We start from the raw sequence: 9998 nt of genomic DNA on the forward strand, positions 1-9998 counted from the left end.
TGAAGCGATGCATCTGCGCTCAGAACCACGACACTCTTACCACTGCCTGTCACAGCTCAAGTTGATGCCAAAATGAATATTTGTATATTATGATTCTGACACTAATTATCAGTAAATTAAATTAAGCATTATTCCTTATTTTAGACGAAAAGGCCATCAAGAGAGAATATGTGTAACAATCGACCAAAGTCTGTTCATTACTGCAAGTTTCTTTATATAGCATCTGTGCATGAAACTAACACTCCTCGTTGAAAGAAAATTGCAAAATAGTATAGGTCCGACTCTCATACTGCTATCAGGGCAAATGACGAAATGAATAAGATCTTTATTGCCGCATCGAAATTCACGCCCTTTTTCCAATCATGTGCCGATAAAATGTGGAATATGAACATTTACTGCACCGCTGGGAACCAAAACAAATTCATATATGAATTACGCTATCGCTAACATTTTTATTAAGATATTCGAAATTCTGCGTGCTGTATAAATGGACAAAATTTCATATTGTTCGTTCTTTACATGTTTAACTGCAATCACAGATTCCTGGACAGGTGCTATAAAGTACCTTAATAACAAAATAGACAATGAGAGTTAGAGTACAATGCCGAAACACAGTAACAAGATACACCACTCCCTCGATAGATCGCGCCCTGATAACTCGCGAACCTGCTTATAACGCGTGGTCAGGCGTGGATCCCATTTTTAAACCAGAAAATACCCCCAAAATGTATCCCAATTTGTTGAACTTGAAGAAAATTGCGATTAAAAGTGGTAACGGAAACTTTGATGTATCGCTCGTCTTATCGTCGAAAACGGTAGATAGTACCTGGAAATTTTAGTCAGCACTATGAAATATCAAATTTAAAAATAAGTCTTACAATTTTTTACATTTTCTTTCCAAACGACATTTCTAGTACACCGCAATTAACGATATGTAAGAAAATTTAGATCAATGAAAATGTCACTCACGCCGAGTGGAGGCAGTACTTTAATAAATAAATACAAATTAAATACTTTCTTTATCAATTGAAATTTTTGTTCTACTTCTATCTTTTGGTTCCTTTTAAGTGTAATCGTCACAAATGCAATATGTCCTATTGTAATTAAACGTAAAATGTGTGCGAAGTGTCGAATTTTGAATTGCAGCGAACTTTAAAGTTGAATGCATTGAGCATTAAACTTTATCGCATTTAAGCCAGAAAAGTCTGTGTGAAGGGTCACTTCTACCTTTCTTCGTTCATCTCTCCCCACGTCAGTGTAAACTTCAAAGGGGCAGCATTCCAACTCAGTGAAATTGACCGGGGTATCTTTACACGGTCCTTAGAAAGTAAACATTTGAGCTACCATCCCTAACCGCTTGGTAGGAACCTATGTCTACTTATCATTTTTTTCAAAAGGAAATTGTTACGCACTGTCGTTCACAGACTCCGAGCTGTATAAACCTGATGAAATTAATTGTTTCTTTGGGAAACATTAGGGACCGCTGCCTACGATTGGGCAGAATAAATTAAGGCGTACACTTTAGAGCAATAAGACTTTAAAGTGCGACCTTAATTGAAATTCTTGAGTCTGAAAATTTCCTGGAAGGAGGAAGTGTGGTCGGCTCGCTGGAAAGCATAAAGAGATTATTGCTTTCCTCGTGAAACAAGAAAGGACCAGGTGGTCGTTTTGTAAAAAAAAAAAAAAGACAGGATTTAGTGCTAGAATGCGCAAGTTCTGAAAGAGAACAGCAATAAAGAAGTTCTGAAAGAGAACAACGATAAGGTACGCAATTTTAGTTTCACATAATATTCTATAATTTAATTGTTTGTTTTTTGCAAATATGTTTGCTATGACTAGGTTTCCATATTATGTATCATTTATTCAATTCATGGAAATGTGTTGATGCTAGAGTTGTTATGCAATTTATTTTATTCAATTTCATGGAAATGTGTTGATGTTAGAGTTGTTATGCAATTTATTTTATTAAATTTCATGGAAAGTGTTGAAGCTAGAATTGTTATGCAATTTACCTTTTAATTATAGTAACTAGTTCATTAGTGGAATTGATTGCATGTGATCCAAATATTCATATGTGTAGGATTTCATTGCGTTATATGAAATAACTTCCTTTGTTTGTTAGGACGATACAGATTATCGTGAGTTAACGATACTTATCTAATTATATCTGATTTTGTAACGTTTGAATAATCTTGTAGGTTAAGGATTGCTGTGAGTTACAATTTGTGAATTATATGCAATAGTAATCGAACATGTAGTAGCATGTAAAAGAATACATTAATATTCGACAGACGCTCACGTGGTAATTTAAGACCTGCCGCTGGAAACGAGGTCAATGTCTTACCGTACTAAGTCAGAATTTACGCAGTGTGTAGATAGCAACATGCTCTGAATAACGTGGGTGAATTTTATATACATCTTAAAGAGTGAGGTATACAGAATTATGGGGTAATTTTATCCTTTGATGAACAGCTTTCTGAGAAAGAGACTAGACAGTCTGAAGACAGAAGTCCGGGGAAAGAAGGATGAGGTCAGAATAAAAGGACCAGGAAGTCCATAAGGGGGGAAAGCATAGAGCTTAGGAAGGATGAACTAGGAGACGTTGATATATGGTCCAGACAGGAAGGTGATGCAAATCGGTCGTGGACATTGTGCTCTTTTCACCTCTCGTGATGATGATGATGATGAAATAAATCCAAATTGGACACACCTGTTAAATTCTATTGATATAATCTAACTTGAATTGGAATTGCCGTTATCAGTTTATTCTGATAAAATTTGTTATTTTCTTGTCAAAAGGGGGCTTGTATTGCTTTATTTCTTCCTAGTTTCTTGCTCATTTCTCTGTTGAAATTCCATTCTTCTATCACTCCCGCCGGACTGTAATATCGAGGGAGGTCATCCTTTAGATAACGCCAGCCAACTCCAATTAACCACCCCTCTTTAAAAAGTTCAAAACACAGCTGCTCGGATCATACTTAGAGTACCACAATCAGAGCACACCTCCCCGCTGCTCTTTACCCTATACTGGCTATCCATTCGATCCAGAATCAAACACAAAATTTGTTCTCTGTGCTACGTTTCACTGACGAACTCCAGTCCAATATACCTATCCGACACCAGCAAGATATTTACGCTCCTCTTCTGACAATCGTATACTCATTATTCTCACTACAAAAACAAAGTCACATGGATAGCGTTCTTTTGCATACCAGGGCCCAGCAACATGGAATGAATTGCCCACTGAACTTAGACACAAAGACACAGTGATCCCATTCAAGAGTGCTCTCAAATTTCACTTATTTCGACTGCAAGAACAAACTTAAAGCCCTAATAATGTTTCCTACCTTAAATATTTCAGCATGTTTTTTATGTTTTCTAATTTTATTGTGTTTGTTTTTTGTAATCATATCGCTATATATGTTTTTATCTTATAGGTGTTGTCTAATGTTGTAAAGCGCTTAGAGCTTCTAAAGATTTAGGCGCTATACAAAGTCCTCATTATTATTATTATTATTACTAAGAGGGCGACTTTACAAAGTGGGGTCTATCGTCCGGGATTATTTTGAACAATGTGAGTGACAGAGGCTGAGTAGGATATTGGATAGAAATTAGAGTACCATAGCAGTGATAAATTTGGTTATTGTTTAAGCATGACATTACGAGAGTGAATCGAATCAATATCTATGCATTTTATAGTTAGTGCATGTCATTATTTGATATTTTTAAATGTATCTAATGACATTATAAGAAATTAAGATTCCGTACCTGAACTGTTGTGATAGCGTGGTCGTTGTCTGAATTAAAGTAATTCAGAAAGAAATATTGCCTTTAGTTACTCTTGCGAGAAGAGATAATTAAGGAAGTTCCGAGGGAACAATTGCACATTGTTGGTGCGAGCAAGCTTAATTTAGAGAGAAATTTAGAATTTTGTACTAAGAAACGCTGTTAGGTTGCATTAGAGTAAGTTAAGTAAGTCCGTAGGTTAAGACTTCAGTGGATTATAATACGGGTAAGTATTCTTAAGGAAGCTGTTTCTTGTAAGAGTTAGTAGATACTTAAGATAAGTAAATTGGTTGGTGACACAGTCGTGTATACTAGACTGGCAACTGATGGGCAGTTGGTCAAAGAGTTTAAATCTCTTGGTAGAGATGAATTAGGTGATGAAGGGACCCAATTAGCGGAATTTGTAGAGCGGAGTCTCAGAGAATACAGAGAACAACAGACGGCAGAAAAGGACAGACAAGCGGAGGAGAAGGAAAGAATCAGACAAGCCGAGGAGAGAGAAAGAATCAGACAAGCCGAGGTGAGAGAAAGAATCGACTTAGTCAGATTGTAGGCCGAAGAAAGAGCCAGGGAGAGAAAACATACGTTAGCCATGGAGAGACTAAGGATCGAAGCGAAATCTAGGAGGGGTGAAGAAATGAATGAACATTCAGGACCCACAAGCAAAAGATCAGAGGATAGACGCATCGTCCAGATAACAATGCCGATGTTTAAGGACAGAGACGAAATCATCGATAACTTTTTAACTCGGTTGGAAAAGTTAGCTTTAATTCATCATATATACCCAAAGACCAGTGGGCTATTAATATCTCTGCATTTTTGCAAGAAGCTGCCAAGGATGTCTATCATAATATGGCACCTACTGAAGTAGATGATTACGACGCTCTCAAGAAAGCGCTGTTAAGGCACTACGAGATGTCGGCTGAAAGTTTTCGCAAACTTTTCAGAGAGTCGTCTAAGCGAACAACGGAGACACGCGCTATTTCATACTCGAGTACTCGTGCTTTTCGATAAGTCGATTAAATGACAGGCATCGCGCTCACTTATGAAGGTATTCGGGAATAGATCTTTAATGGACATGTCCTCAGTACGTATCGGAAAGACCTGATCGTATTCTTAGCGGAGCGTGATTTCGCTACTTTAGAAGATATCAGTGTGATGGTGGAGCGATATGAGAGTGCACACTCCCGTCCAACCACCTGGGATGGCAGGATCAACCCAGCGCCACTGACGTTAGGAGAGCTAACGGTTTGACACCTCATAAGCGGAATGGTCAAAATGGTGGGAAGCCAGGGGCTGATAATCCCAGCCGTGATCAGTTCCGTGGCCCAGGAAAGACCCAAGGGGTAGGTAAGGGTACCCCTACTAAGAAAACTGAAGTGGTATGCTACGACTGAAACAAACCTGGCCATATTCTCAAAAACTGAAGGAAATATCGTCCCACGATAAATGCAGTGACATCAGGCACAGGTAGAAGGTGTATACCAGTAGAATGGTCTAATACAGCAACAGCTACGGTAAATGGAGAGAAGGCTACCGTGTTGTATGACACCAGATGCAGTTATCCAGCCTTGGTGGCTAGCAAATTTTTCAAATCTGCAGATTATTCAGGTGAGACAATGGAAGTCCAATTCGCTAATAGGACGAAAGATTCTCTCCAAGTTGTCTACATCGACCTTGATTCGCCGTAGGTGAAAGGATGAATTCAAGCAGCGTGCTTGTTCAGATGGTCGCAAGACGTAATTCTGGGATGTAGATATGTGTTGCCACAGCCTAATGCTATGACGTGTTAGGAGTTTGGTCCAGAGTTGGTGTACCTCAAGAGATACTAACCGACCAAGGGACGAAGTTTGTTAGCCAGGTGATGGAAGAAGTGAACCGGTTTCTTTCCATTAGGCAGCTGACTACTATCCTGTATTACCCGCAGTGCAATGTTCTAGTAGAGCGTTTCAATGGGACGTTGAAGCAAGCTCTGAAGAAGTTGTGCGAAGGTTGACCCAAGGACTGGGATCGATACCTTTCCGCGATACTTTTCGTGTACCGCGAAGTACCCCAAGCTAGTCTAGGATTTTCACCTTTCGAACTAGTTAATGGTAGGACAGTGAAAGGACCCATGGCTGTATTGAAACAGTTGTGGACGGATGAAAAGGCATCCGAGGAAGTACGAACAAGGTATCAGTATGTTGTTGATCTCCGTAACAAGCCGGAGGACGTTTACAACTTGGTCCAGAAGAATCTCTTTGACGCGGGGACGTCAAGCCAAGTACTACAACAAGAAGACGAAGGATCGGAAGTTTGAAGTAGGGGACAAGGTGTTGTTGTTACCATTGGAGTACAACAAACTCCAAGTATCCTGGATAGGAACGTTCGCTGTAACCGAAAAGAAGGGTGGACAGAACTACCGTGTCCGGGTAGGAGGTAAAGAGAAGTTGTACCACGTTAACCTTCTTAAACGCTATCGTGAAAGGGAAACACCCACTGAGTTCGTGGTTGCTACAGTTGTGACTGAAGAACCCGACGACAACGGAGGAGTGGCAGAAGTACTTCCTAGTTATACGTTAACGAGGGTTGAAACCTACGTCGACGTCGTCCTTGACGTAACGTTAACGTCAGAACAATGTGAAGAGGTGGAGGAGATACTCCACGACTACTCAAGTGTCTTGACAGAAAGACCAAGCATGACGGATTTGGAAGAGTTCAGTTTGAAGCTGCTGGATAAAACGTCTGTGAAACTGAAACCCTATCCACTACCTCATGCGAAATTAGAGACTGTACGGGAGGAAATTAGAATTATGCTTGACTTAGGTGTCATTGAACCAGCCGAATCTGCATATAGTTCACCGGTTGTTTTGGTCCAGAAGAAGGATGGTGATCACCACTTTTGTATCGACTATCGGAAATTAAACAGGATCACAGAATTTCAGGTCGAAATGTTACCGGACCCCGAGTCATATTTGCCGGAGTAACCAACGCCAAATATTTCTCTAAAATATACTTGTCGAAGGGGTATTGGCAAATTCCAGTTCGTAGGGAAGACCGTCCAAAACTTGCCTTTGCAACACAAGATGGGACATACAAATGGGTAGTCATGCCGTTTGGGGTCCAGAATGCATCCAGCATTTTCACCAAAATGATGAGGAAACTGGTGGAACCTTTAAGAGGGACCGTAATTTCAAATTTCATGGAACATTTGTTATGTGCGACACCTACTTGGGAAGAACACGTGGTCTTACTGAGAAAAGTTCTGGAACTACTTAGACCCACAGGGCTCACTGCCCGACCGTCTAAATGTCACTTAGGATTTCGGCGACTGACTTATCTAGGACACACACTCAGCAAAGATACATTAACACCAGAGAGTATTAAAGTCATCCAACTTCGGAACGCCGCACGTCCGACTACTAAGACAGAAGTGCGATCTTTTTTAGGACGTGCAGGTTATTATCGTAAGTCTGTCACAAACTTCAGCGCTATTGCTAGTCCGTTGACTGACTTGACAAGGAAGAAGGCTCCGACGGTTATTTGTTCAGACGCTTGTGAGAGAGCATTTCAGACATTGAAGGATAGGTTGACGTCAGAAGCTGTAGTGAGACTGCCTAACTTGACAAAGGACTTTGTCTTACATACCGACGCTTCTGACAGGGGTCTTGGTGCAGTTTTACTGCAGGAACATGACGAATTAAATGTCGCGTGGTTTTTAATAAAAGGAATCTTGTTTGATGGCCATAGAACACAATTAATATTACTATATGTTCTCTACATTTGTTTCTCAGTACTGACCTTTCCACTGTGTGACAATCAATACAAATCATATGTTAATCTAAAACACCTTCAAAGATGACTTCACGGCGAAGTTCTTGTCAAAGGTTAACCTGCTCTTTTTTGAGATGCTGGACTGTCAACAGAGCAGCATGTAAACAGAACACAGATTTCACTTCCAGATCACCAAGGCCTTATTACTTACTGTGCACTGTCGCCGAAATACACACGGACAACCACACCCTGAGCTCATATTCTCAAGAATAAACAATTACCTTTAAATCCCTACCAAACATGCATAAATAAAACTCTTCTATCACCACCAAAATGAGAGAGGAAAAAAAGTTCTCAAAATAGACTAGAACTACATTCGTGGGTACTGAACTGGAAGTACTAATTGTGGCCTGATTCCTGGTGGTGTATCAACAGTTTGTCTAGTTCCCTGCTCTGGTGACTCCCAATTTGGCAGGATATTATTACACACTTCTACAGGAACCAGACTCAACAAGAAAACAAAAAGCAGTGACGTACTATACTGATTTTTTTCCCTACATGTGATGGTTGTCGAAATTAGTTGGAACGATCTTTCATATGTAGGACATTATGAAAATAAATGTTATTTAAACAGAATAACGAACAACTTCATCAGAAAAAGCGCGTTCTTAAAAAGTATTATCGCCGTGACGGTAAAATGAGTCAGTCAATGAACAGCCCAGTTCCCTAACACCGCTTTCCCCCTCCCACGGTTTTCTCGAGGTCCCTTGGTAACTTGCACCTCGCTTATAGTGTGGTCTATGTTTGTGGACCCTGTTGTGCTTGAGTTATCGAGGGAGAGGTGTATTTATCACAGAGGGTCAATGAACAAAATGTGCTGACTAAACAAAGAAAATATTTTGTGAACTTAAGAAATTATGTAAAATTCAAACAGAAAATAACTGCTCCCCTGGAAATCTTTGGATTATTTGCAGTCTTACAAAAGTCAACAGCAGATGCTAACTGACTAGGCTTCAAAATAACATTTAGTAAGAACATTGAAAAATTCCAAAGTACAATGTTTAAAGTTTTGTATGTGACGATTACATGTTAGTAATTTGCTATTTTCAAGAGTGAAAGAAACTGATTACAAGAGAAATTGATTTTTTAAAAAATAGGATTCTGGAGATAACAATGCATTTAAGATAAGATAATCCCTAACATTAAGTCAATATTTCACAATTAAAAAAATTAAGAAATGTAATAAATATATGTAATTATTGCAACTAATCAATTTGATTATTCTTTGCTGATCAATGAAAGATCTAAACCTTATAAAATATATCAATATATAACATTTTGAAAAAAACGTACTGTTTCCTTAGATTTATTGAAAATATTCAAATCTTATAATTATTTCATAAATTTTGTTTCACTTATGCTTTTTGTGCCCTTGGAAAGAGAAAAACCCTGAACCATACAAAAAAAGCTTAGTTCCACAAACTTTTGTCAAGGGTGTAGAAGAGTTATGAAGGACAAATCAGAACATTTTTATCAGTTTACATTCGGTGATGCAAATAGCAGAACAGTAGGTATATTTGTAATAATTTCACACAATTTCTAAGACAACATGTTTCACTGTTGATTTTTCCAACCAATTGTAATTGTACAAGAACAGATGATAAAATTAACACGTTTATCTCAATTTTATATCAAGCTTTTCATACAATGAATGTTTTCAAAAAATTAATAAATCCTTTAAAAAATAGGTAATTATAAAAATAAGACGAAACAGAAAGACCCAATTTCAAAATATATTTTAAGAACTGACACACCATGGTGCTAGAATTTATATTATTCTGGTTGTAAAACATTGCTCAATTGGAAATGCGAAAAGGTAAATATACATGTAATTTGATGTAATGAGACCAGTTTTCCCATTATTAAATATTATACAAATATAAAATATTAAAATCCTAACTAAAAATGACATCATTTATGAGTATTCATGACATCATTTATGAGTATTCAGGTTAGGTTATTTATCTTGTGATCAAAAAAAAATACAGCAAACAATCACAATTTCTCTGAAAGTAATTACGATGCAGTTTTGAGATTCATGAACAGGATTTGTAGAACTAATGTTTTTGTGCAGAAACCATTTTTATTCTTTCAATTGCAATTACATTGACCATTGATCATGGACTGACTCCAAGATCAATAAGGTACTTTCTTACAAGTGCAACTTATGCACAACGGAAATGAGACTTTATAACAGGGTGACAGATGGAGGAGGGAGAGCACCATCAGAGAATACACTCTGCCACATGGCAGGCATAAAAAATTATCAACAGAATCTAAATATTTTTCTATGACTGAATCTGACCCAGTTGAACATGTAGGCATGAACTGACTTCTTGATGATTCATCCCAAGTATAAAAAAAATCATGGGGTTTAAAAAATACAAGCGAACACAATG

Source organism: Sinohyriopsis cumingii, chromosome 7 (assembly GCF_028554795.1).
Source record: "Sinohyriopsis cumingii isolate HCF-2022 chromosome 7, ASM2855479v2, whole genome shotgun sequence".
Lineage (NCBI taxonomy): Eukaryota > Metazoa > Mollusca > Bivalvia > Unionida > Unionidae > Sinohyriopsis > Sinohyriopsis cumingii.